Source organism: Panthera pardus, unplaced genomic scaffold, assembly GCF_024362965.1.
Source record: "Panthera pardus isolate Hobbes unplaced genomic scaffold, ASM2436296v1 HiC_scaffold_2, whole genome shotgun sequence".
Classification (NCBI taxonomy): domain Eukaryota; kingdom Metazoa; phylum Chordata; class Mammalia; order Carnivora; family Felidae; genus Panthera; species Panthera pardus.
In genome coordinates, this window is record NW_026526765.1 from 57,189,892 (window position 1) to 57,217,459 (window position 27,568).

Genomic DNA, 27,568 nt, shown 5'->3' on the forward strand with positions numbered 1-27,568 from the left:
AGCTGTCCTGTGTATTGAAGGATATTCAGCAGCATGCTTGGCTTCAGTCTGCCAGGTGCCACTGACCCACTCACCAACAACCCCAAGCTGTGACAAGCAAAAATATCTCCAGACATTGCCAGATCTTTTCTGAGGAGCAAAAATGCCCCCAGTTCAGAACCATTGTTCTGGATTTGCCAGTGGCTAGCCATTCTTATTCTGTATCTTAACTCTACCTATTTCTCCACAGCGCCTCCTGTGGCAATGAACTTCAAGTGCATTGTTTCCGTTTGATTCTCATTAACTGGGAAACCCCAGTGTCCTGGTTTAGGAAACCTTCTTTTCAAGTCTGTTTAGATGACATATTGCCCCACTACCTCCCCCCAATAACCTCAAGTCAGGAATTCTTCCACACTGAGTGCAAAACAGCAGTATAAACATACCCTGAAAATCAGTTTAGCATTACAGGTTATGAAAAACTTATTTCACAGGGTTTTGAGATAAGTTGACAAGAGGCTAGTTTGAAAGCTCAGCCTTACACATTTTGCTTCTCAGCTGGGCTTAGAAAATTGTTGCGACTGTAGTTGTAAGGAAAATACCACCTCAAGGCCCGATCATAAAAGCTTCTATCAGACAGATGTCTGCAGTTATTTTTGGTTCTGGATTCAATAAGTTTTATATGGACCTAATTCCCAGAAAAACTCCCCAGTCTGTTTACACGGGCTGGATAAACTGGCTGTGTTTTCTTTGTATTCCTAGTGTGAGCTGGTAATTATGCATCTACTGCTGGGATATTTCATGTAACTGGTGGACATTTTAGACACCATGTGCATCCTTAATCTCCCTAGGATTCTCTAGGAACAAAATTATTTGATATGAAAACCTTTGATATTACAAGTTGTGTTTAACATTTCAAGCCTCATTTACATCAGTTCAGTTCAGTGATCTGCTAAGCACTCCGGACGACATATCATGGAGGGAAGGAAACCTATAGATGCACTCAGTAGCCTGAAGGTATATTATACAAAATAATAAAAATGAACTGCTGAAGAAGTATCTAAAATTTATTAGCATAGGGTGCAGTTAGTGAGGCCGTTGAGCATCATCTCACATTATTTTTCCAAACAAATAAATGAGAAGATGAGTGGGTAGTGAAAATGATTAAGAAGGTCTTGACATATAGATTACATATACTATGCATATGGTATAATCTATGGGAAATGAATTATCCAAGCATGAATGTACCAAATCCTCTACTGATCTAAATACTACAGCTTAAAAATCTTATTTTCTTTCCTGCAAATCACTAAAGGCTTTGACAATTTCCACGTGGGCTAGAACGAAGCAAGCAGTCGAACAGTTACTGTACATCAAGGAGGTACTAATGGCTGTAGCTGAAACACCTGCTAACCTGCTATTGTAAGCATTTATCCAGTATTTGCCTGCGGCAGAAATAAATGAATAAATAAACTTTCACTAGTCATATTACATGAGTTAATGCATTATAGCATTATGTAAAGTAGCAAAGCGCATTCTTCTGGGGCTTTTTAAAAATCATTATTTGTGGCAGGTTGGAACATATCTGCTGGCTTCTCTGCTCCATTTTCCTCACTTAGGTTTCTTTCAGAGCCCTCATGACTACAGGGCTAGTTGGCCTTTGCTCTCTGAGGAATACCTTTGAGACAAACAAACTTACTAATCCTCAAAGAGTTTTAAGATGACATTACAAAGAGGATGGATATATTAAACACCTCAGCTGTCAATGAGTAGAATCAATAATGGTGGGGATGCAGCTTACATTATATCTACTTACACAGGGTTTCCACATATTTGGAAAGGAAAGCTTTTCCTTTGACAAGTTGGCACCAGCTGTTTCAAGAAATAACACAGCTGTATATCCCCAACACACCTGGCTCTCCTTTCATAACGTAAGGAATAAAGGTGGGAAGCAATGACCAGAAAGGGCAGACCACTGCCAGAAGCCTCGTTTTCACGGATATTTTCACTTGAATGTTATAGAGCATTAAGGCTACCCTGAACCAAAAATAAATAAAATGAATCCACTCCTTCTCTCCCCCCAAAAAAGTGTTAAGGCTAAATTGTCAATTAAAATGGAAAATAAAAATCTTGAGTTGATTGTTGTAATCTTTTAAGGCTATAGGGGTATATTACTTCAGTCAGTAAAATATGTAAAATATATTTCTGGGAAATAAGGTTATTAAACACAACTATTATAATGAATAATGTCACTGAACATAGTATGAATAATAATGTGTTGTATTTCAAAATATGCTGTCCATAGATCTGCCTTGATTTATACTCCAAGGTTAAATTTATTTTTGCATTTTATAGTATTTTCTCCCATTTTAAATATTTCTTTCCTTTTCTAATTCAGAAATCCTGTAAGTAAAATTAGGCAGGTCAGGACCTAATAGAAGAGCTTGCTTTGAGAGATAGATGTCCCCCAAAAAAAAAAAAAAAAAAAAAAAAAAAGGAGAAGAGCATTTAACCCTGATCATTTTTAGCAGCATCTTTAAACATTTGGCATTTTACTGCCTATGGGAAAAATATTCCTAATTTAACTTCTTCAGTTGTTGTTGCCTAATTTTCTTATATCGCAACAGGAGTACAGTGGTAGAAGTTAAAAATGAAAACTGTCCTTGGCGTTATACAAATTTGCACTAAATCAGCTATGTGACATGTTTCCTTGCAAGACAGTTGCCTAAGTCATTTATATTTAATGCGTTACATTTTGTATATATCTATGAAAATGAAACTAAGAACAGCTCCACTTATCAGAGCATCAAGAAAAATAAAATAGGAATAAACATATCAAAGGAAGTATAAAATGTGTACAGTAAAAACCACAAAATTGTTGAAAGAAGTTAAAGAAGATCTAAATAAACAGAGAGGCACTCAATTATCACGGATCAGAAGAACTAATATTGTTAAGATGGCAATAATCCTCAAATTGATCTATAGATTCGACACAAATCCTGTCAAATCGTGGCTACTCTTTTTTGCAGAAATCGACAAACTGATCCAAAAATTCATCTGGACCTGCAAGGGACCCAGAAATATACAAAACAATTTTGTAAAAGAACAAAATCAAAAAATTCACACTTCCTGATTTCAAAGCTTAACACAAAAGTCTAATACTCAAAACAGTGTGGTACTGGCATGAGGCCAGACATATAGATCAATGGAATAGAATTGCATTTCCAGAAATAACCCTTACATTTATAGTTAGTTGATTTTCTATAAGGGGAGCAAGCCAGTTTTATGGGGGAAGAGTGGTCTTTTTAAAAAGTGGTGCTAGAACAATGGGATATCCTCATGCAAGAGAATCAAGTTAAGCCCCTACCACAAAGCATATGCAGAAATTAAACGAATAATAAACCTAGAAGTAAGACCAAATTGTAAACATTTCTAGGAGAAAATGTAGAAGTAAATCTTTGTGACCTTGGGTTAGGCCTTTTTTTTTTTTTTTTTTTTTTTTAAGGTTTGATAAACAATAGCAAGTAAACAAATTAGACATCATCAAAATTTTAAAAATTTGTGCCTCAGAAGACACGAGTGAGGAAGTGAAAAAAAAACCCATTGAGTAGGAGACATATTTGTGAATCATATACCTAGTGACTTATATCCAGAATATATAAGGAACTTTTAAAATTCAATAAAAATAAAAACAATCCCATTATAGGTTGGGCAAAGGATCATAATAGATATTTATTTAAAGAATATGGACAAATGGCCAGTAGATGCATTAAAGATACTCAACATCAGTAGTAACTAGGGTAATGCAAATCAAAACCACAATGAATTACCACTTCATACCTTCTAGCATGGATATATTTAAAAAGACAGACAATAAATACTAAGGAGGATGTTGACAAATTAGAACTCTTGTACATTGCTGGTGGGAATCTAATTTGTGTACTCTCTTTATAAAACAGTTTGCCAGTTCTTCAAAAAGATAAACATAGAGTTATTATATGACCCAAGTTGTATAGCCAAGATGAGTAGAAACATACATCTACACAAATCTTATATGTAAATGTACAAAACTCATGTGTGCATGTTTATCACAGCATTACTGATAATAGCCAAAAAGTATAAACAATACAAATATCCATCAACTGATGGATGTATAAATAAAATGTGGTATATCCATTCAGTGGAATATTATTTGGCAATAAAAAGTGAAATATTAATACATGTGATAACACAGATTAATCTTGAAAACATTATGGTAAATGAAAAAGCCAGTCACAAAAGACCACATATCATATGATTCCATATTGATTTACCAAATGTATAATAATGAAGGATAGACATAACGCTTCTGTGTTTTCAACTTTTTTTGTCAATTACAAGTCACTGTTTCTCAGTACCCAGAAGATACCATAAATAATATTTAATAATGTTACAAAAGGAAAAAAAAAGTCATTTCAATTTCAGAAATTTCCTGTGAAGTTTTCAGAGAAGTTTTCTCTGAAAACAAGTTTTTTTCATTGCAGGGGAGATGTCAATGAATTTGGGCAAGACAGCAATATTACTGGATGTTATGTACAAAAATAATTTTTATGAAAGTAAAAAGGTTGCTAAGCTCATTCATTTGTTTAAGCACAGCTATGTATTAAACCCCTACAATGTGCCAAGTGCTACTTGAGGCCAAGGGTCTTTAATGGTGAACAAGCTTCTGTGAAAACAGATGCTAAACAAGTAAACAAATTAATAAAGTGCTTGCAGATGGTGATAACTGCTATGAAGAAAATAAAAGAGGGTAATGGGATAGTGAGCATTTGAGCGGGGACTAAATAAGGGAAAAGGTCTGTAAAATCCAAGGGAAGAGAGCTTCAGTTATGTGCAAAAGGAAAAGGTAAGCAGATAAGAGGAGTGACTTTGAGGTCACTCGGGGCAGAAGACAGCCTGTGCAGCTACGGTGTGGTGACTCCCACAGAATGGGAGGAGGTCAGACGAATAGGCAAGGTTAGACCATCTGAGGTCTAGTATGACCATCAAGGAATCGAAAGTGTATTTGAAGTACGACTGGCGGTCATTAGAGGGTTTGACATTGGAGGGTGGGACAGTGCCGGGGTCAGATAGGTTTTTAATATTATATTGACTGTGTAGGAAGAAAGTGGACGCAGGAGACCAGATAGGCAAAGGTCATGGTGTGGTGGATCTGCATGGCCACCACAGAGATAGTGAAAATTGCTCAGGTACGAGTTACTTAAGACATTTCTTTTTCTGCTTGATTTTTTTTTTCTTGTGGGATGTAAGAATATTGAACATTTTGTTTAGACTTTAAAAGTGAATTTCTGACTGATTATCTGGTCCTGCCAAAATGAAAGGCGGACAATGGCATCTGACTATTTTTCTGGGCAGCTCTAGCCACCTCTGCCTCAATAGTTAGGGTGTAATCAATAAACATAGCAGAGGCTATTCATTCCACCAGGATGGATTCCAACAAAAGGACTCTATTCACACGGGTAATAGACAGACTTTACTTGTTCCATCACATTATGTATTATGTCTAGTGTCTTCAGTCACCTACGTACTTTACTGCTCAATGATGGTGACATGCTCTGTTGGCATAAGAATTATTACAAAGCTGGGCTGTTTACACTCCTGGTGGCCAAGACACGGTCCTTCCAATTGAGGGTGAAAGACTGTTCATTACAAAAGGACAAATAATTCACATATGTTAAAGGTTTTGAAATTGGGTGCTTGGTGAGATTTGGATTGGGTTTCAAAGGTGTCCTGCAAAAAACAATGTTTTCAGTTGAACGTATTAATTTATGTTAATAAGTCTAGTGAATTTTAGTGGGCAAATACTGATGATGTTTTTAAAAAGGTGAAGTTATTTTTATCCTATCTTTTGTCCAGTCTCTTCCATTATGAAGAGACCATACACCTTTTCTTAGATCAGAAGTCACCAGGCCAATGGCAGCATAGTCATAGGCAGTGAAAAGTTAACATTCATTAACTTGAACTTTTAGTAGAAGGCTGGTGCTGTGGGTTTATTTTAGAGCAATTACATATGATTTATTCTCCATCATTTATTGACTTATTCATCCAGCAAATGATTATTGACTGCTTACTGCTATGTTATACAATGTGCGGCAAAGAAGGCTAATTAATAATAATGGCTAGCTTTTGTTTAGTAGATACTGTGAGCAAGCACTCACTTAGTGCTTCATATGTTTTATCTCGCTTATTAAAAAAATACCTGACAATACAGCTGCTCTTATTATTATGGAGAAGAAAAGTGAGACAAGAAGAGCTTAAACATAATCTCAGGATGGTACGTGATAGATCTGGAAATTTAACTGAAGGACTGTTTCAACAGCCTTTGCTTAGGTGGTAAGATATTCAGCCTGCCAAAAGATGGTAAACATTCTGTCCTCAAGAAGTCTGTATGCTGGTAAGGGAAGTAGGACATTTATACAGAACAGTTCACAGCTAATTCAAATACAAAAACAAGTACAAAGTCACAGATATTGAAAGAAAAAAGTCCCTTCCACCCAAAAGCAGTAGTTTTCAACTTTGGCTGCAGGTTGCAATCACCTAAGGATTAAAAAAAAAAATACTGATGCCTGGGCCCCAACCCCAGAGACCCTCACTTAATTGACCTGGAATGTGCTTGTGCAGCTGAATTTTTTGAATTCCCCAGGTGATTCTAATGTGCAGCCAATTTGAAAACCCTGGACTAGAGGGACTAGGGAAAATGTTAGAAAGAGGAGGGGTTCAGAGTTTATTTGCTAAAACACAAGTAACTATTTTTTTTTTTTTAATTTTTTTTTTTTCAACGTTTATTTATTTTTGGGACAGAGAGAGACAGAGCATGAACGGGGGAGGGACAGAGAGAGAGGGAGACACAGAATCGGAAACAGGCTCCAGGCTCTGAGCCATCAGCCCAGAGCCTGACGCGGGGCTCGAACTCACGGACCGTGAGATCGTGACCTGGCTGAAGTCGGACGCTTAACCGACTGCGCCACCCAGGCGCCCCACAAGTAACTATTTTAAAATTTGGAAATGTCAGGAGTGCAAATGGGACTGGATAAATATGTTGTGATATGGAATATATCCTTGTTGTGCAAAACGTGGTCTGGGACCAGTAGCATTGGCACCACCCGTGTTAGAAATGTGGCATCTGAGGCTTTCCCAGACTCAGGCTTTCCCATGAATCAGAATATGCATGCCCAGGCAATTGGTATGTACATTATAGTTTGAAAAGCACTGGCATAGAAAAATAGGGGGAACCATACAACATATTTAGGGATTGGCCGATTGTACCAAGCAAGGGTCAATAGATGGAGTAGAGAGTATAGTGCATTTGTTGGGGAGATGTGACAAAGTGGAGGCCAAAACAGCCGGGTGCTTTGATTGCTAACATAAGCAGTTAAAATTTGTTCTGTAGATGGTCGGAAGTTGTAAAACTTCCAAATTAAAGTGATGTGTGCATGGATGGTTTAGGATAATAATCTGGTGATGATTTGCAAGACAGATTAGGAAGAGGGACAAGGCCGGAGGTGAACAGGTACTCAGGCCTCCATGTGAATTCTCAATTCCCAAATATACAAAGAGTGAAACTGAGACCAGGGTGCAATTCAGTAGGCAAGTTCTTATCTTCAAAACACATTGTTTTACCTTGAAGAATTCTTATCTCCTCTAGCAGCCTGACTTTGGAGCTACATTATGTATTTGAATAGAGATATAAGCTACATCTTACTCTGAGTGGCAACCAGTGTGTTTAGAACACCTTTGTTATTTCTTTCATAATACACACCACCCCCCAATATTAGAGGACTATAGAGGAAAAAGAACAGAATTCCAGTGGTACAAAAAAGACATGGATGTTTGCTCAGCAACAGTATGATAACTATTGTGCCATCAATTTTCTATGTGATCATGAAACAGAGTATTTATTGTATTTGATAAACTATTCTGACTGAGGAGGGTTACTAAGAATTCTTGGGAGGGGCGCCAGGGTGGCTCAGTTGGTTAAGCGCCAGACTTCGGCTCAGGCCGAACCCCTCAGTTCTTGGGTTCAAGCTCTGCATCGGGCTCTGTGCTGACAGCTCAGAGCCTGGAGCCTGCTTCAGATTCTGTGCCTCCCTCTCTCTCTCTGCCCCTTCTTGGCTTTCTCTCTCTCTCTCTCTCTCAAAACTAAATAAACATTTAAAAAAAAAGAATTATTGGGAAAGTATCTTAAATGTTATACCAGCTGAAAATACTTAATCCTGAGTATATTGTATGTAAATTTTGTGGTTGATGATTATGAGACTCTTTGGGGTCAATAGCAACTAGTGTCTAAGGATCACCATTAAAAGGGTCAGTGATCATTTTTTTACATATAAATGAACTAACTTATAGAAAAAAAAATCATTGGTTTTCCAAGTCCTGGGCACATGCATTATAATCTTTTAATGTAAGAGAAAACTTTTCATTACGTAGTATCTATTACTTTACATGTAGTCGGTTCATTTGTCAAAGGAACAAATGCAGACTTGGCATGAAAAGATACTGTGTTATGAATAGACTTTTAAAAATCAACTTTATAAAGATATAATTTATGTAAAATCAACTGCATACATTTAAAGTATATAAATAGACTTTAAATTGAAAATAACTGGAGAAACTGAATAATCAAATGCATTACAAGTATCTTTGAAGTTATCTATTAATAATAAATTAAGAATATATTACTTAAATGATCATATGGTGGTAACTCTTTGTGTAGTCATATTTTTAAATTCAAGCTTGCAGGTAGAAACTTCAAAAATATATCCGTGTCTTAAGACTTGATACTGCAATTTGTGTATGCTGCCACTAGATGGTGGTGTTTGCTTTAGTCATGATCACATGATCAGCCACTTACAAATTAGGTGAACTGATATTCAAACCATGAAAACCTAAGCCTTTTTTCATTTGTGGAAAACAAACTAATGGATTGCTTCATTGTTGGCAGACATTCCCAGTATAAGTAAGAATATAACCTGGGCTTAAACCCTGAAATAAGTCAACATCCTAGCAAGGATATCAGAAATTACATAGTAAAAGAATTGTTAAACTTAAGAACTGGTAAAGAAGCACTAAGAGACCATGCTGAATTCTTCCTGGTGGAGTGTAAGAATATTTTAGAACAGTGTTTTTCTATTATGCAAAAGTTGGAAGGATAAATAGTTCACCAGATGTGGAGAAGAAAGAGAATATTGAAAGTGAATGAAAAAAAGACATGCAAAGGTACAGAACATGATTCATTTTTAAAAAGATAGTCTGTGTGATCAAACTTGGGGGTCCATGGTTGGGAAGAGGAGGAAGATAGTACCTGATAGTAGATTAAAAATAGATGGTCAAGAGCAAGGTATGCCCTGTTTGGTTTAAACCTCATTTTTCATGCAAGAGGAAGCAGCAACTAAAGGTTTTTAAGAAAGAGATGGCATGAGAAAATTTATAAGGTAAAGAGAGTTTAAGAAATAAATTCATGGATGCAATTTTGTCTTATCAGGAAGAAACACTTGTCTTAAGGATATCCTTGTGAGGAAATGTTCTCAACAAGAATTTTCCAGTAGTCTCCTACTTCTTCTGTTTTTCCCCCTGCTAGGTTATCAAATCAATTTGTGCTGCAGTCTCTTACCATTTCCCTTAACATTCGGGGAATGGAGTGACACAAGCTTCCTTGTAAGAGCCACTGTCATATTTCTTCCTCAATACCTTCTCTCTAGCTGAAATGTGGATTGGAATATATTATAGGCTTTCTTCCCCTCTTCTCTTTTTATTCCAATGACCAACGGCTGTGTCCTGGGCTGTCAGAGCTCTCCATAAAGGTTTGCAACCCATTTGATCTGAGTTTGGGGGAGGAATGGGATAATTACATTTCCTAATCTAAATCCTTTAACGGCTACTTTGTTTATTACTTGCCCTTACCTTGACTGTTTGGTCTTTTTCATAAAATGGAAGTGAGGGCCATGTACCCTATGTCTGGTTTGTTCTAAGAATAGGTGGTCTGCTCATAGCGGGTGTTAAATGCTGCCTAAGTCTGCGTACCCTAGGATAAAGGCTACTTCTCTGTTTTCCATAGAAACTGCTTTGTGGAACTGGCTCCTCTCTCCACCTGGCTTGCCAGAAGACCAAAGGCTCACTGATAATACTAATCCTCTCTGACAATTAGTTGGCAACCTTTCCTATTAGAATATCTTTGAAGTGTTCCTGGTTGCGGGTGGGGGGTGGAATTTAGGCTGGCAGGAAAGGACACAGGCCTTTTAATCTCTCTTCTGACTACCTTATTTCTTAAACTTCGTTGCACCATGGAAGGCATTCTGACCCTCTCAGTCACTATAACATAATCACATGGAACTTCCGAGTGCTTTTGGAAGCCCGATGGTGGAGGTTGTCTCCTTACCAGAGAAATACTGTTGGGGAAATGTAGTGAGCCCTCCATTCTTTTTATAACTCACATCCTCACAGGTTTCTGGGCGAAGCACTAACCTGCTCTTAACCTGTTACTTCTCTGAGCATGTTTGTTGATGGCTGTGAACTGTTCAAAGTCTTCGTGGAAGAAAAACAAAGAAAAATAGAAAGCTGAATTCCAACCCATTTACTACCTTCTATTTGAGCCGGCTCACTGTACATTCTGCCTCTCAGAACATGGAGTGTGTGAGGGGACCACGGCAGCGAAGGTTCCTGAGGCCTCTTGAAAGCACGTACAAATGAGAGCAACTTCTGAACCTTTTTGCTGCTCCTTAACAGAATTGCACACCTTGAGAAAGATCTTTCGTGATACTGCTGCCATCCCTCTACTCCTTCTTCCCTCCTCCCAACTCCACCATGAACAGCTTACTTTAAGCACCATCTTTTCTGCTGGAGAGGGCGGACGCTTAAACCACCTTGGAAACCACTGCTAGCACTTAGGTCCTGATGCATGCCCTTTCCATGGGTTAGTTCATTTCCTGTCGCAACAACCCTGATGAAGTGTTAGTGCCATTTCTTTGAGGAAAAACTGAGGCTTAAGGAGGTCCCATAACTTGCCTGAAATCACTGAGTCAGTGGATGGGGAGGGTCAGATATGCTCTTCTGCATTCCTCCCTTGTCTCTGTGACTTTGGCATCCTTGTAGCTCCTATTTGCAAGGAGTATTTACTTATTTATTTACTTACTTACTTATTTTAATCATATCAGCACTACTGAGAAACCTGCAGCCAGGAAGACAATAATTTTTTTTCATTTTTTATTTTATTTTATTTCTTTAATGTTTATTTTTGAGAGACGGAGGGAGAAACTAGGGGAGAGGCAGAGAGAGAGGAGGACCAAGGATCCAAAGTGGGCTCTGCACTGACAGCAAAGAACCTCACATCAGGCTAGAACTCATGAACTTTGAGATCATGATCTGAGCCAAAGTCAGCTACTCAATGGACTGAGTCACCCAGACACCCAAGGAACACAATAAACTGTGTACACCTGCCTAACTGGATTCTAATCCCTGTACCAGATACCTATTCTCAGAATAAGCTTGCCCATTTCAGAAACTACACATTTCGTTTATCTCATTGACATTTTAATTACTGGGTGGGGGAGGGGACACAGCTGAAGCATGCAGTGAGTTTCAATGGCATTACTTTGCTCCACCCATGATGTTTGGCAATCAGGAACCTGCTACTTGGGAATTTTTTGACATGGCTTTCAACAGGCTGGGATATGTAACTTTGAGAGAGGAAGAAGAGAAGAAAGAGAAGGAAGAAGAAAGAATATTTGATTTTTTTTAATGAAGCACCTACTATATTCTGGGTACTGTTAGTTGTCTTCTATGTATGGTTACAAATAATGCTCACAGCAAATCTCGAAGAGATTTTTTTCTTTGCCCCCATTTGATAAATGTAACGATTGAGGTTCAGAGATGTTAAATAATAAGGACCAAGGTCACACAGTTAGTAAGGGGCTGACATGATCTGAAACTATCATCTGAAGCCCTTGCTCTTTCATTCTATCAAGAGGCTTTTAAAGAAATAATATGACAGTTGCTTTTAGCCAAAGGGAAATTGGAGGTTCATGACCCAGGACTTCATTCTCACAATGGTGCCATGTCATTTGATAGTAATGAGGATTTTAGGGGCCTGGGTCTGTGGACAGAATGTCAGGTGATCCTGTGAGTATTAAATATAGATCTTCACTTTGGAAATGAAACTAAATCACCCTTGCTATGTGAATTAGTTTAACCAATAGGACATGTTGGCTCATTTGCTTTCTACTTATTAATCTATTAGAGAGTTATCAGACATATAAGGGTAAGATTTAGCTGGAATTTCTCTCTCTTACTTCCCCTTATTGTCCTCTTTGCTCTTTCCCCCTATCCTTGCTCCCAGCATCATGGCCAAATTAGACAGCGTCAATTACAAGCTGTCTAATGACCTTGGGTGGTCATTTAACCTTTCCAGACTTTAGTTTCTTTACAAAGTGTTTATAGCAATGGTCTCTCAAACAGTTGTTTTGAGGAGAAAATGACTTAATGTGTACAAAGTAGTTTCACAATACCTAGACTATAGCAAGCTCTTAGTGAAAGTCCGTGTTATTCCTCAAACCAATAGGTGTCAATCTAGACCTGTTGCAAGGAGCTCAGGGTCCTTTGCTACGAAGCAAATGGAATTTCCCCGGTAGAAGATATCACTAATTTTCATCATGATGCCCCTCTCTTGTATGATTATGTTTAAAATATAATTTTATATTTGTTTTCAGGGACTTTGTTTCTTATTCCATGCTTAGTGGCATCCTGTCTCTCTTTTTTCTCTAAAAATAGTCCCCACACCATGTCTCTGTGAGGGCACGTGAGCTGCTGAGCAACCTGGGAGAATAACAAACCTGGTAATGTGGAAAACTGAGGGACAAGGAAAAATAACAATTATGTAGCCCTCACCAAATGTTTCTCATCTTGAAAGTGCTTTGAAAACATTCACTAATTAATTAATCAAAAAGAATTTCTACCAATCAGTGAAAACGCTCCTTACAATGTTTTTAAGCCTCTTAAAAAGTATTATTTATTCAATGATGTTATCTCTTCAGCTTTTCTTTCTTTCTTTCTTTCTTTCTTTCTTTCTTTCTTTCTTTCTTTCTTTTCTTTCTGAGACAGAGACATTTCAGGAGATTTTGCAGAATCTCTGCACAATTATCTCCCTCTTCGCATCCCAGAAAGCATGAGCATGGGAACACACACACAGACACAAAATTTTCTTTTAGAACCAAACCCCTTGACATTAAACACATTAAAATATTATATAAGATTCTTTAATCTACTCTGCTGACCAGCTTTTTATTGACCTGACAGTAAAGTCAAGACTAGAATTTCTGTTGAGTGTCAAGTATCAATGTGACCTATTACATCTTTGTATTTTCCTGTCTTCCCCCCCCCCCACCTGGGAGCCCCCTAAAAGCTGCAACTTTGTTGCCATATTCTTAGAGTCTAGCTACTGTTAGTGCTTCCCCAACCTTAGCCCTATTCTCTAGCCTACAAAATGTAACTTAATCTCTTTGTGACATAGCAGGAGAGTAGTAATAATAATCTTATGTTCATTAATTCAGCAGATATTGAGCATCTGACATTCATTTATTTATATATTCCTATAGCATACACTTTTTCATTGCAAGTCTTTGTGTGAATCATGGTGATGGATTCAAAGATGATCCAGACAGGGTTATTGCATTCAAGGAGTTTGTTGTCCAGCAGGAAAAATAAGGCAAGAACATAAATAATCTTAATATAAGGGGGACACGATGTACACCTTCAACGAGGTTCCTTTAGAAAGATGGGAGAAGAGTTCTGGCTGGGGCATTCAGGGAGGAATTTTGGAAGGAGGTGACTGACACCTGATGGGGGTCTGAAAGAGGAACTGGCCTATGGAAATGAGGAAGGAGGAGGTATTGTTCCAGACAGAATGAAACTAAGAAGGGAAACCATGGAGAAAGGAAAATCTACTTGGATGGGAGTCACTGATTTTGACTTAGAGCTGAGGTGCTGGGAGAATGTTAGAGGGCGTAATCTGGGAAGTGAGGTTTGGCTCTGTTTGGAAAATGCATGGCATGTACAGCACTCTATTGTGTCTCCATCAGCAATAGCCATTATTAATCAATCTCAGCACTCAGCATAATGTAGATCCTGTGGATGTGGCCTCCAAAACCCTCTTGAGACCCCGTCCAGTAGTCACTGCTAATCAAATGAATCAAAATGCATTCGTTCAGGAGAGGAAAAACACATGCCACTTCTGAACCACAACATGGAGAGCCGTTCTTTTCTTTTCTTTTCTTTTCTTTTCTTTTCTTTTCTTTTCTTTTCTTTTCTTTTCTTTTCTCTTCTTTTTTAATCTTTTCTTTTCTCTTCTTTTTTAATGTTTATTTATTTTGAGAGATAGAGACTACTGGTGGGGAGGGGCAGAGAGAGGGAGAGAGAGAATCCCAAGCAGGCTCCACACTGCTAGCACAGAGTGGGACATGAGGTTCAAACCCAGGACCTAATGAACCCAGTGGGGTCATTACCTGAGCCGAACCAAGAGTCGGACACTCAAGTGACTGAGCCACCCAGGAGCCCCCACAACATGGAGATTTGAAACTGATAAACTGAAAACTCTAGCCTTTACTTTTTCGGCATCAGATAATAATCAAGCATGGATTCAGAATCAACATCATTAATAACATTTGCTGGTCTACATTATTGTCCTCTGAAGATACTCGAAGTTCTGTTGAAATGTGGGTATTTGGAGACTTACCCATGTATTAAATTAAGACTTCAACATATTTTGTATAAAATTTACATTTCGTCTCCTGTTTTTTAATTATCTGGTTATCAGTTTCTGCTTCACGTTATTATTTTCTAACAAGAGCAGCTTGCCTGTTATTTTCTGATTCTCTATGGGTTTGTAAATCCAGACCTGTTAGAATACTACATAAAACTCAAGCACATCGGCTCTGAGCAACTGTGTGAGGGGTTTTCAGGATTGAAATTCCAATGCTATTCCATCTATGTGAGCTGTTCAGACATCATTTCTTTTTATCTGACTGATTTCTGGAAAGATGAATGATTACTCTACAAGATGCAATCTCCACACTTAAGTTACAGAACCAAGACTACCATTCCTTATCCTTTTCTATAGAAGATCTTATGCAAAAATGCAAATGCTGGCACATGTGTGAACTACTCGGCACGAGCTTAATCTAGCTGGTTGAGATCACATTTTGAAGGGTCTTTCCTGTCCTCTCTTAAAAGCAGAAAATCATAGCTTCGACTGAATCTTCAAAAGGATGTTGACAGATCCTGGAAACAAACATGGCAAACTGCAGTGACTTTAAAATGTGCATTTTGTCTCTCCTTCTTAAGTTTCCCATCTTTAAGAAAGTAAGAATCTTCCAAAGTGTATACCCTGTAAAGGTTTCTAGGAAATCGAAGGGAATATCTGTCGAGAGAGAATGATCTGGGAAATGGTTGACAAGTTCCTTGCAGTGCTACTTACCGGCAAAAGGAATAAGGCATATCAAAGGAGATGCAGATCCATAGCTCCAATGACACCCTTTTGGATGGGTTCCTCCCACTAGGCTCCATATGCATCACTTTTCCAATTTGCAGAATAAACTAAATCATGTTCCTTTAGAAAGGCTGTCTTACATGAGTTTAGTTTCCTAGGAGGATAGCAGAATCACTATACACAGAGTGTTGTGCACACCAAGTGCAAAGAAGCCTCCTCCCTCACCCCACCTCTCCCCACTTCCAGTTCCATGTGCAGAGGAATGTCAGAAGTTCAAGGCAGCAGAGTTCACCACACAGGTTTGGCATCAGACAGACCTGGACTTGCACCCTAGCCCTATTACTCCCTGGTTGTATGCCTTTGCCGTAAGTGGCTTGCCTTTCAAGAGCTTCTGTTTCTTCATCCATAAAATGGGAATCATGACTGTACCTTCTTCAGAGAATTGCGATGGGCGATAACAGCAGCAATCTCCATGAAAGCAGTCAACATTTCAATTATTAGGGGACTTCTCAAAAAGCTTTCAAGTTCACATCCCAGGGCCAGAGTAGAATGTCCGCCAACATTCCAAGTTTCAGCACAGTTTTCCTTGAAGATTGCCCTTCATGACTTTCTTAATGGGTTATTCTCATCACGAGTTAAAGATTCTGCTGCTCTCATGAGAAAAATCAAACTAATGTATATGTAGGAAGGGGTTACGGAGAATCCCAGAGAGCTTTCTGCCTCCTGAAACATTCTCTAGGGAATAAATTTATTCTTAGAGTGAAGGAAGGAGGGGGTAGTATTTAACATCTTCTTAACAATCCCTCACTCATTTTATTCATCAGATTTCAGTGCAGGGCAAGTTAATAGCCAAACAAATACAGGAGACAAATCCATAGTCAAGGACTGGTGTGTAGTTACAGCTGGTGTATGTGTCTATAGCTGCCAGGTATGTAAATAGATGAGTACAATTTCTGGATGTTTTTTGTGTGCACCTACAGAGAGGACAGAACAGAGAGATGAATACTAGAAACAGGGTAGAAAATGCATGGAATTGAGATATTTTTCCATATCTAAGCATCTCATTCTTCTAGACTACTAAGAATTCTCATAGGCTGGGAATCTCTGCAGAAGGCTACCTATAGATATCCCATTTTGCAGTAATACTCCAAAATGGAAAAATAGTTAACAAAAGCTTCCTGTTTGTAATCAAAGTCTCTCCTTGTCACTGAGCATGCCCAGTAGTCTGAAAGCAGAATTGTACAAAATGCAGTTTTTACTTTGCTCTGGTTTGTAACCACTGCTGCTGCTGAAAATTAGCAGGCAGGCAGGCTGAGGCATTGGGTTCAAGATGAGGCCTGTACAGGCAGAGGAACAGGGGCCTGAAGGGAGGTGGAGCCCAGAGGAATGGTAACAGGTAGGAAGGGTGGCGCCATAAGCTTTGCTGGTTTCACTGAAGCTGCTCCTTGCTGAGTGAGGACTTCCCTGGTCCTCCCAGCCAGAAACCTCTGAAGATCTTGGATACTCTTGTCTGCCACTCATGACATTCTATACCATGACTTTGCAGTGAGGAAGTCCTGGGTTTAAAATCTACCTCTGCATTATGACACTGGCTGTGACCTTGAGCAAGTAACTTTCAGTCTCTGAATCTCATAATCCTTGTAATATTTGATGAGAGATAGAAAAGGCACAGCAGTGGCTCTCCCTTTGGACAGTTCCAGATAAAGCCTCCAGCACTGTAGCATGGCTCAACTGTGAATCCCCCAGTGACCACCCCAATCCTAATTTCCCCTGAATTTCTTAAGTCAACCTAGGTGAAAATCGTAGCTCTGTGACTTTCTAGCCATAAAACATAGCGCAAGTTGCTTGTGTGTATGTGAGTGGAAGAGAGAGGGAGTTTAATGTCTGACAGGTACTATTGAATAAAATGTAAAATAAAAAATGGGTATATAACTTTGTCCCTGTAGTTTACAGTCAGGTGGATTTGTTTTTATTGGCTTAGTTTCCTTATCTGAAAAATGGGAATAACAACACTTTGCCAGAGTAAGTGTTGTTAATGTTAACATAAGAAAAGTTCTGAGCAAGGTGCCTGACATATGGAGGGGGGGTGCTCAGTAGTAGGTTATGAAATCCTAGTGTATGCCTTCTCTGTTTTTGCAATTTTGAATTGTCTGTATCTTCCTTCATGCCATCCCCAGCAATCTGTCTACTTTATTTCCCATGAGCTGCTTTCATGTGGTCTGTGGCTGCTGGATAACACTAGACAAGCAGTAGAGCCTGAGGTCTGGGCTGTGGGCTTCAGTCAGACAGACCTGTGTTGGAGTCCTTCTCTGCCACTTATCCAGATGTGTGACCTTGGGCAAGCTACTTAACCTCTGTCAGCCTCATTTTGACTCATCTGTTAAATGGAAAGGAAAACAGTTCCTACCCTAAGAATGATTATTCCTATTCCAAGAGTAGTTTGTGTGTGTGTGTGTGTGTGTGTGCATGTACATATGTGTGTGAAAGAAGGAGATGGATCAAGAGAAAGTTTAGCATCTGCCAGGCTCTATAAGGTTGATGGGAAATTACAATAGACAAATTTCCGTCCTCTTGGAGGTTACAGTCTAGGGGGTTGACTGCACTGAGGAGACATATACTATCAAAATCCTAGCACAAAAGGAAAAAAAAAAGAGTTATATGATGCCATGATGCCATGAAAGCCCATGGTAAGGGGGATTTGACTCAACCAGAAAGGTCACAGATGGCTTCCCTGAAGAGGTGACAGTGGAACAGAAAGCTGAAGGACAAGTAGGAGTTTGTTAGATGAATGTGGAAGGAAGCTATCTTCCTGGGAAGCTCTCACTCAGCATCATTAGCATATGAGCATCATCTTGCTAGACTCTAAACTCAGAGTACTGGCATGTGTCTTTGTCATCTTCTGTCACCTCTAAGACAGCGCCTTGAAGGAAGTAAATGCTTAGTAAATACAAATATTTGTTGAACGAGTGGATGTTAGTAGGAAATCAATACATGTTTGTTGAATGAAATAAAAAGTAACTGCTATGCCCTCATCTCATGGCTTTATTTGGATTGCAGTTAAGGAAGACACATAATTTAGTAAAGACAACATGTAGCTTGGAGTCAAACAAACTACACCCCATCATTCAGACCCTTTCACCTTGGGGAAGTAACAGGACATCTCTGTTTCCGTCTCCTCCTGTAAAATGAGAATAAGCATAGCTTCTTTACAGGGTTATTTTGAAGTTTACTTATTTATTTTGAGAGAGAGAGAGCATGCACGTGAGTGGGGGAGGGGTAGAGACAGAGAGGAGGAGAGAGAGAATCCTAAGCAGGCTCTGCATTGTCAGTGCAGAGCCCAATACTGGGCTCAAACCCATCAACCCTGAGATCATGACCTGAGCAGAAACCAAGAGTCCAATGCTTAACCTATTGAGTCACCCAGCCACCCCTACAAGGTTATTTTAAAGATTATACTGGTAAGTATGTAACACCTAATAAAAGGGTTTGCCATTGTGTTGGACAATGGCAAATTGCAGGCATGCAGCTTTTCAAAGATTTGTAGGTTACTGAAGACAGGCCAGCAGCTTGAAAGCCAGAGGGTGTTGTCACCCAAACATCCACCGGGCCCTTTCTCTTGCTGGAAGTGTCTACAGCTCATCAGTGCACTGTGTTCCGTCTCTAGTGTCTGAGTCAGAGCACCAGGTTTGGATTCCCGGATCCACTGGTTGTCATTCACTGGCAGTTGGTAAAATATACTGGGACTTCAGTTTCCTCCTAGGGTTGCTCATATAGTGTTTGGGAAGGATAAAATCAGGTATTTCATGAGCATCAGGTAGCACAGAGCCTGCACAGGATAAGTAACCAGTATGTGTTAGCCGTTACTATTACCACTGACAGGCCCTCTGGATTTTCTGGCAACTACCTTGTAACTGAATGAGCTTTTCCTGGGCCGGGAATTACTTCCTTTTGGAATTTCCTTTATGAGGGGAAGAAAAGCAAATCCTCTCTGAGGTCTGGATGCCTAGCTTCCCAGCGCCACGCCCTCTCGGGCAGGTTCAGGGCCACGGAGCAGTCCAGGTGAGGCAGGTTAGCAGGGACTAAAGGCACTGGAACCTCCGCTTTTTTTCTCAAGAAGCCGCCCAACTTGGCTCTGCCCCCTCTCCGCGCTCCTAACCCTGGAAGGCGTGTTCTGGGTTCCAGCCCAGCACTGGGCATGCTCGCAAGTCAAGGCTGGCTTGGGTCGTCCGCAGGACGCGCCGGCTTGCTATTCCCCCCTGAGTGCAGGGACCCGGGTGCAGCTTCGGTGCGTCAGGTTTCGAAGAACTGAATCCTTGGTGCGTGCAGGCAGGGAACCGAGCCGCTCCTGGCCAACCCCAGAGCGGAGCTGAACTCTGCACCGCCCGGGGTTTGCGCACTCAGTGTCTGGTCTCGGAAACGCCCGGTCGGGGTTCTCTCTGCAGACAAAGGGGTGCACGTGCCCCAACGCCCCTCTCTCGTAGGCGTGAACCCCTCCCTGGTCCTGGGCTCCGCAGCCCCAGCAGCTACAGCCCCGGCGGCCGCGGCCTGTGCGCGCACTCGGGGCCCGGGGAATGGCTCACACCCCCCATTCGGGGGCTGCGCTGGCTGGCTGGCGGGCGGTGAGCGGCGGCTCCGTGTGTGTGTTTGTGTGTGTAGAGGCGGGGGGGTGGGGGGCGACGGTGCGCGCGCGCGTGCGTGTGTGCATGTGTGTGTGCGCGTGTGTCTGTGTGGCGCGCGGGCGGGCTCGTGTGTGCGCGCAAGGACTCGCGTGCAGGAGCCACTGGGTGTGCGTGCGTGTGTTATGGGTTTGATTCCAGAGCAGGTTGCACATTGGTCCTGGGTGGCTCGCAGGCTCAGGTCGTGCTTGGCCGTCCTCCTCCTAATCGTTTCCGAAGTAGCAGCACCAGCAGCAGCAGCAGCAGCAGCAGCAGCAGCAGCCAAGGCGGCAGCGGCAGCAGCAGCTTAGCTGCACAGCGGGAAGAACTGTGCAGAAGCGAGCACCGTTTGGGGAGTCCGGGGGGCGGGTAAGAGGGAGGAGGGGGAAAGCCTGTCTTGGTCTTTGGGATTATTTTTCCCCTTCTTTCCCTCTTTCCTGAGGGTGTGTGTTGCCCCCTCGAAGTGAAGGAATTTTGCTCCAAAGCGAGCTGGGACCGAAGACTCTAGGCTAAGTTATCTCTCTATGTAGATGGTGTCAGGGAGCGAAGCTACTGACCGAGCCGCTGGTAAATGTTTTTCACTTCTTACTCTTTAATGCTGAAGGCTTTTTCCCCCCCTTTTCTTTCTTCCTTGTTTCCTTTCTGTTGCTCCTCATTCTGCAATCGCTCCTGAATCAGCTGCAGTTCTCTTTTCCCTCTCTCCTTGCGTTTGTGCAGTTTGCAACTTGTTTCGTGGTTTTCTGTGTATTTTTTTTTCTCCTTCATCCTCAGATGAATGCTGGAACATTTAAAATCGGCACTTCGGGAGGTCATCATTAGTTGCATGAGTTTCAGGGGGGAGGGGAAAGATTGGTAGAGCAGACTGTTATTTCTCTGCAGAAGGACTGCCGGTTTCTCTCTAATGTTCATCGCAATTATAGGGATTTTTTTTTTAGGATGCATTTTAACGTTGCATTGATGTTTAAGGTTATCCTTCTCCAGGATTACAATGCATTTTGACTCAGTTTTGACAGCATGACAGATGCCAGTGATTCCAGAACTACTGTATGGTACATGCTGGCTAAAATATTCAAAATTGGGGGAAGGATCATTTGCATTCCAAAAGAGAATTTCTTAAAAATGCTGGTTTGCATCACATTGGTGCAGATTTGCAGGAGGCAATATAATAGACACCACTACTTAATGTTGCTTGCGAAGATAATAAACATATAAGTGGTTTAGTGTATCACATACTGTCCTGTTCTCCAGTGATTGAGCTATTGCGAAATTTACTTAATAATAAATTTAGGGCTGTGGAGAAGAAGAGAGATTGCTGGTATGGTTTTATTCAAAATTGTGAGATGTGTATAGCAGTATCTAACGCCAAACCAGCCCTCTCTTAGATCTTACTTGAAGTGGCATCATGTCAATTGGGGAGGGGAAGGGCAGTTTCTACCATACACATGGAATAAAATTATTTAAAATAGCCAGCATAATGCATGCAAATTGAACTCTAACTCTTTTCTGAAAAATAGAACTGACTCTGTAACTCTTGCTTCCAGGATCTGTTTTAAATATTATTTAAAAATTAATATACAACAGTTCTTTAATGTGTTGCTATCATTTAAGTTCTTTGGAGGGTTCTTAGCTGTTACCATGTTTAATTTGTTTTGCTCTTTCCCCCCCTAAGTTTTCAGTTGCAGTTCAGTAGAGAAACTGATGGGTCAGTAAGTAAAGGCAAATCAGCAGTTTAAAAAGAAATCAGTTTATAGTTGTAAAATTTCTGCTAAGCCATGGGAAAATGAGCTACAATAATGACAACATAAATGTAGGGAGGGAAGTCTGGGATAGACCAGGTTGTATTTTTGATATGTATATTATTATCTTGAGCTCTGAACTCTAGACTGAGATGAGAATATCCAGTTCAGGGGTACTCTGAAGCTCACAGATTTTATAAAGGGAAAGTACCGTTATTTAAGGAAGCCTGTTTTTGCTTTGTGGTTGCCACATCACGGAACAGCGGGTTACCTGTGTACAAAGAATATGTTTGCAGTAATACTGTTAAACTTTGTTTTAATGTAAACTTAGCTGCTGTTGGAAGAACAGCATAAAACAGTGCATGCAGCCTGTTCAGGACTGAAGAACAAAAACAAACTGTAAATTCACTCAACTGGTCAGACCCTCTTTTTCATAGAGGAAATCCAAGACACCATGCAAATTCACCTGTTCTGGGTTGCCTGTGTTGACAAAGGCTTTTCTTGAAACTGTGGACAGGATTCCTGAGATCTAAAGCTTATTTCTACTTTTGTAGTTTGCTGATGGTAATAAGGCATTTTATTTAGAATGAAAGCTCAGCTTACTCATAGGTCCTTTGAGATGGCAAAATTGCTGTTCTAAAATATTTTCAAGGACCCTCGCTTGAATTTACCATTTTGATCAAGTTTGGGGAAGAGGGGGTAGGACTCAACTTCCATTAATTAGGATCACAGCTGTCTTTGAGTGAGCATTTGTTTTGTCTGGGTACCAAAGAAAAATGAATACATATAGTAAACTATGATCCTGAGAAGCCAAGTCTTCTAAAGCATCATGATTTTCTCATTCTAGGACCCAAACCAGAGAGCAGTTTACCCCATGATGAGCAGCTGTATTATTTCTTTGGCATATTCTACACACATGAGCACAAACACCTAACTGCCCAGGCTAAGGACTCATTTTATGCAGCCTATGGGGCAAGATTTCTAATTGTTATGTAATGTATTCAGAGCATGAATCCACTTAGGAAACATCACAGTTAGCTTCAGTACCAGCATCTTCACTAGCTGTGAAGACCGAGAGAGTTCATTGATTTAAGGAACATACTCTTTCCTACTGAGGTGGGTTTTTACCCACCCACCCCTCTTTGTGCTTCCAGTTTCCTGGCAACTTCTGAAAAGCTTGGAGAATTTATGTTAAAATATTAAACATACCTACATTTTGGGTGTAGTGCCTGGTTAGATGACTGTTCAACCAGTGGGATTTGTAATTACTCTTCTATGGGTCTGTGTGGTATAGTGTTTGTGGCCTGTCAGTGGTTTTATTATTATTAGTATTACATTTTTCCATTGAATCTTAACTAAGCTCATTTTAATTTTCTGTGCCTTGTATTGATCTCAGGTTATGTATCAAAGTAATTCCATATTTTTATCATGCTTGTTGATAAATGAGCGAGTTTACTTTCAGTTGGTGTTTGTGTTGAATTTCTGCATTTCCAAACATCATGGAGAGAAGGTAACTTAGTTTGGGGGAGAAGGCTATATATAGAAAGAGACTGTTGGCTTATGGAACTTGACAGTCACATTTGCCTCTATTATTAGGGTTCCTATTTTCATTTTGATAAAAGTGGAGGTTTCTCTGCATGTATGAGGTGTTTATTATGCTAGAGCTACTGAATGTTTCTTAAAAGTAATTGCTATCCTTTTCATTGTGTAATTGAATGGAACTTTGAACTACTTGTGTGTTCTTAAGGAAAACCTGTATTGGCACGCTTTTCCTTTGTTTTCTATTCTCTGTAGACTAATTTTGAGAAGTGATTTTTGGTGAAATATGGTCAAGGTCATTGGCAAGGGCCTTTATCCCTCCCTACTTAAGAACTCAAACTTAAATTCAAAGTCAGATTTAAAGAGACAAAACTTACATCAAGCTACTACCTCAAATGGGGCTATGTGAAAAAGTATATGTTTTGTCTCTCATCACTTTGGGTAAAGCAAAAGTTTTGTTGTTAGTAGTGCTGATCTACTCACGGTCAGAAACCTCCATTCTGCCCTTACAGTGCACACACCAAATTGACAACCTTCAGGGGAGATGGCAAGAACGTTTTTTTGTTTTTTGTTTTTTGTTTTTGTTTTTGTTTTTTTTTTCAGGGGGTTAGGAGGCAGGTGGGTGTCTTTTGATATGTTCCAAATAGAAAGGGACATAGCAGTGTTTCATAAAATGTGCTATAGTATCTAATTAGATAATACCTCATTTAAAATTTGTGAACCCAACAGAAATCTTAGAAGTCTTTTGTGGTGAGAGCAAATAGTAGCTGTTTCAAAGTATCTCTTTGTGCTACGTTCCTATTTTGCTTTATAAAAGGAACATTCACATTGTTCAAGACTTTGTTGTATTGGTAACATATTTTTTTAAATTCATTTGGATTATTTTCTCTACCTAACGAAGATAAAATACTTTTTTTTTGACTTAAGGTAATAATTTTAGCTGTGTTAAGAGTACCCTACTCTTGTTTCTGAAAGATTCATAAAGTTGAAGAGGTATAAAATCTTTTCTCTAAAATTCATGTTACTCAGTGCCCCAGTCTATTTAGTATACTATGTACTACAGTGTGATTTTGCACTTGAAATATTGCAACCTTTTCTTCTGAATTCTAATTAAGAAAAAAATGGCACACCTTGAGAAATAGTTTGTAAATAAAGTTCCTTCATTTTTGCTGAAGGACTTTAATTGGCCCACCTCCCCTAAATGTAGAATTAGAAGCCTTTTAGACCGAAAGGATTATCAGGGGGGGAAAAAAAAAGTACAGTTCTTTGCTGTTCGGCAGCAGTGTGCATGAAAAGAGAGCAGGCGTTTCAACTCTTTTCATCTAAGTTTAGTGAATAGATCTAGAGAGTGAATAATACAGTTGTATGTTAAAATGAAATCTATTTTCCCAAGTAAAGACTCCCCACGCCTCTCCCCGGACAATATGAATTGACCTTTGACTCTGGTGGAACAGTTTTCCTGTGTTCCTCATCTCATCACTGCTCTGTGGCTCCCACCAGAATATTGGTGATGGGTGCTAACGATACCGCATCTGTCTGGGGAAAGTGTGAGTGCTTGGTTTGGGAGGAGAGAGGTGATTTCTTTAGAAGTTGCCACTTCTCGGGCCTTGGCTGCAGTCCTTCTGGAGGAGGCTTTGTGCTTCTTGCTATTTATTTAGATCACCTGTGAAGACTACCCCCCCCCCAGCTCCCCCTTTCATTAATGTAGTTCAGCCGCAGGTTATTGTAATACAAACAGGATGTTAGATTTCTCAGTTTGGCTGTCCTTATTATTGTATTAGTTGGTGATTTCTGAAATGTGATGCAGATATGTAAAAGTTTGGAACTCGGCTTTCCAGAAGACATTCTGCTTAATTGTTCTGATGACTAAATGATTTGACTAGATAGGCTCAAGCCTGTTAAAAAAAAAAAATATTAGAAATTTTCTATGATCCATTTCTGTTCATATGGCCTTGGTAAAGTGCTTGTTTTTAAGTTCTATAAAAGGGAGTTGTGGACTCTGTAAAATAAAGGACTTATTTATGAATTTGGTTCAAAAGAATAAATCATTTCTTTTGTTTATTTAGGTTCCCCCAAACTTCCATTGAAGGAGGCAAGGGTTAACATTGGAGAATAGAATTCATATGATGAAGATCAGACCGATACTAACAATAACATACTGATTTTAAATCTTTAGAGAGGACAATTCTACAGAGGATTCTTTTGGGAAAAGCTTATGTTTAAATGTCATTTTTATTATTGCTTAGGATTTAACTGATACTCAGTGTTTTGACATTTCTCCTACTTTAATTACAGGAATAAGGGTATCTGTGGAGAAAAGAAATATATCATTAAGTAGAAATGATTTTGGCAAAGGTTAAAAAAAATCCCATAATGTAAAATAACCATTTCACAAATTTGTATAAGCTGCTTGCTATATTTGTGACACATTTTTTTTAAAGTGCCACTTGAAAATTGCATTTTGAATGTTAGAAATAGTCAAGTTGGGTTCTTAGATGATTTCTAAGAATGAAACTGAACTATTAGAGAAGATAGTTATGTCCATGCATATGGCTAAATAGTAGACATCTACATAGCTAAAATCATAGTTATTATTGGAGAACTCATTGCAACAGACTTTGTGATCTTAGCTGTGATAATTTTTCTGAACCATTTCAAATGTAAGAGTATATGGTTATATACTACACATTTCAGTAGATATTACTTACAAAGAACATGGGCAAATTAAAGCTGCAGGAAAGTATTTCAGTCTTTCAGTCTTTTTTTTTTTTCTTTCAATAAACCATTTTTGGATTCCTAAGACAGGTCAGGTACTGTGCTCATATAAGAGCTAAATCTTATGGTAAGAGTAATTTGATGCCAAAAGTATGTCTAAGAAAGTAAATGGATATAGGGGAGCGTGCTTATTTTAAACTACAAGATAAAACTTTGTTCTTTATAATCCTCAAGAATATATCAGAAAGGTGAGTTAATTTAATTTTGCCTTAGGATTTGTTCAGGCAATAATTGTATACAAACATCTGCTCATTCTCCACCATCTATGCCCAGCTCATTTTCACTCATGTAGTTTGGTGTGGTATGACGCCTGAAATTGGAGATGCGACTTCAAGTTTAGCACTACGTGCATGGATTTGATGGAAGTGTGGGGAAGGGCAATGTGAATGGCGGGAAGGGAATGCAGACCAGAGGGAAATGTATTCTGTAGGTGGCTACTATTTCCTCATGGTAATAATCATGCCATCAGTTTTATTTTTAGCCTGACCTAACTTCTTGAGAAGACACAAACTGCTTCTCTATATTTTAACCCTAGGAATAATAATGTAATTATTACAAAAACATTTCACAGTGGTTAGGACTCTGCAATTTGTGTGACCCAGCATCTAATTTTTCTCCTCTCTAATCCTGTTTATATATCCCCACACATAATCAGACTCAGTCAGATGAAACCAATTACTAAGGGGGGAAAAATCAAATTTATTTATTATATTTATTGGATGTGTCTGTTGCTTAATTATCCATTGGCGAATTTACATGTGGCCACAGAGAGGGCTGTGGATGAGTGTGGAAAAATGATCAATCATCACTTCCACAGTCCAGAGGAGACTGCCAACAAAACAAGAAAAAAAAAAAAAAAACAAAAAACAACAGCATAAAAAACTATCCTTTCTCATTGCTTCAATGTAGGGAACTAAAACTGAGAAGAGTCACCCCCAAATGTATTTGGCCTGACGTAGGAAAATCTGTAAAACATTGGGAGTTATCACTAGCAGACTTTTTCCGAACCACTTGATGATAATGTTAGAAAGAAAAGTAAGGAGTTCTGTAACACTTTGAAACAAATAATGATTTAGATGTTCCAAGGTGTGTGTTGGAAATCTGGCTTGCATGATTCGACAAGGCAGATGACCAAGCCCACGCGTTGGCTGTGTGACGGAGCGTGGGAATCTGAGGAAGTATGGTGGGCTGGGATCGGATAAGGTGATAGGCAGGGTGGTGTTTGCAAAGTTATTGACCAGTACATGCTACTCTACAGAGGGAATGCTAAGACAGCACTCCTAAGGCAGTGAGTTAAAATAGATTTTGTGTTTGGTCTTTGATGGTAAAAACATACACAGACTTTTATCTTTATCTCTTGTGTTTTTGTTTAA

The 27,568-nt window shown here is 39.5% G+C and overlaps 1 protein-coding gene across 11 annotated transcripts in view; it reads left to right on the forward strand.

Annotated features, from left to right (window-relative positions):
- Window positions 1–27,568, forward strand: part of TENM2 (teneurin transmembrane protein 2) — a 1,291,038-nt gene that overhangs the window by 32,311 nt on the left and 1,231,159 nt on the right. For 3 of the 11 annotated variants that reach the window (XM_053907076.1, XM_053907074.1, XM_019450240.2), the window contains exon 1: window positions 20,270–20,712. The exons of 1 other annotated variant lie outside the window; for it this stretch is intronic. The gene's annotated coding sequence lies outside the window, so the exon portion shown is untranslated. Of the gene's footprint in view, window positions 1–20,259; window positions 20,713–27,568 lie in introns of those variants that run through there. 7 more of the 11 variants (XM_053907071.1, XM_053907073.1, XM_053907068.1 and 4 more) reach the window with 5 other exon arrangements.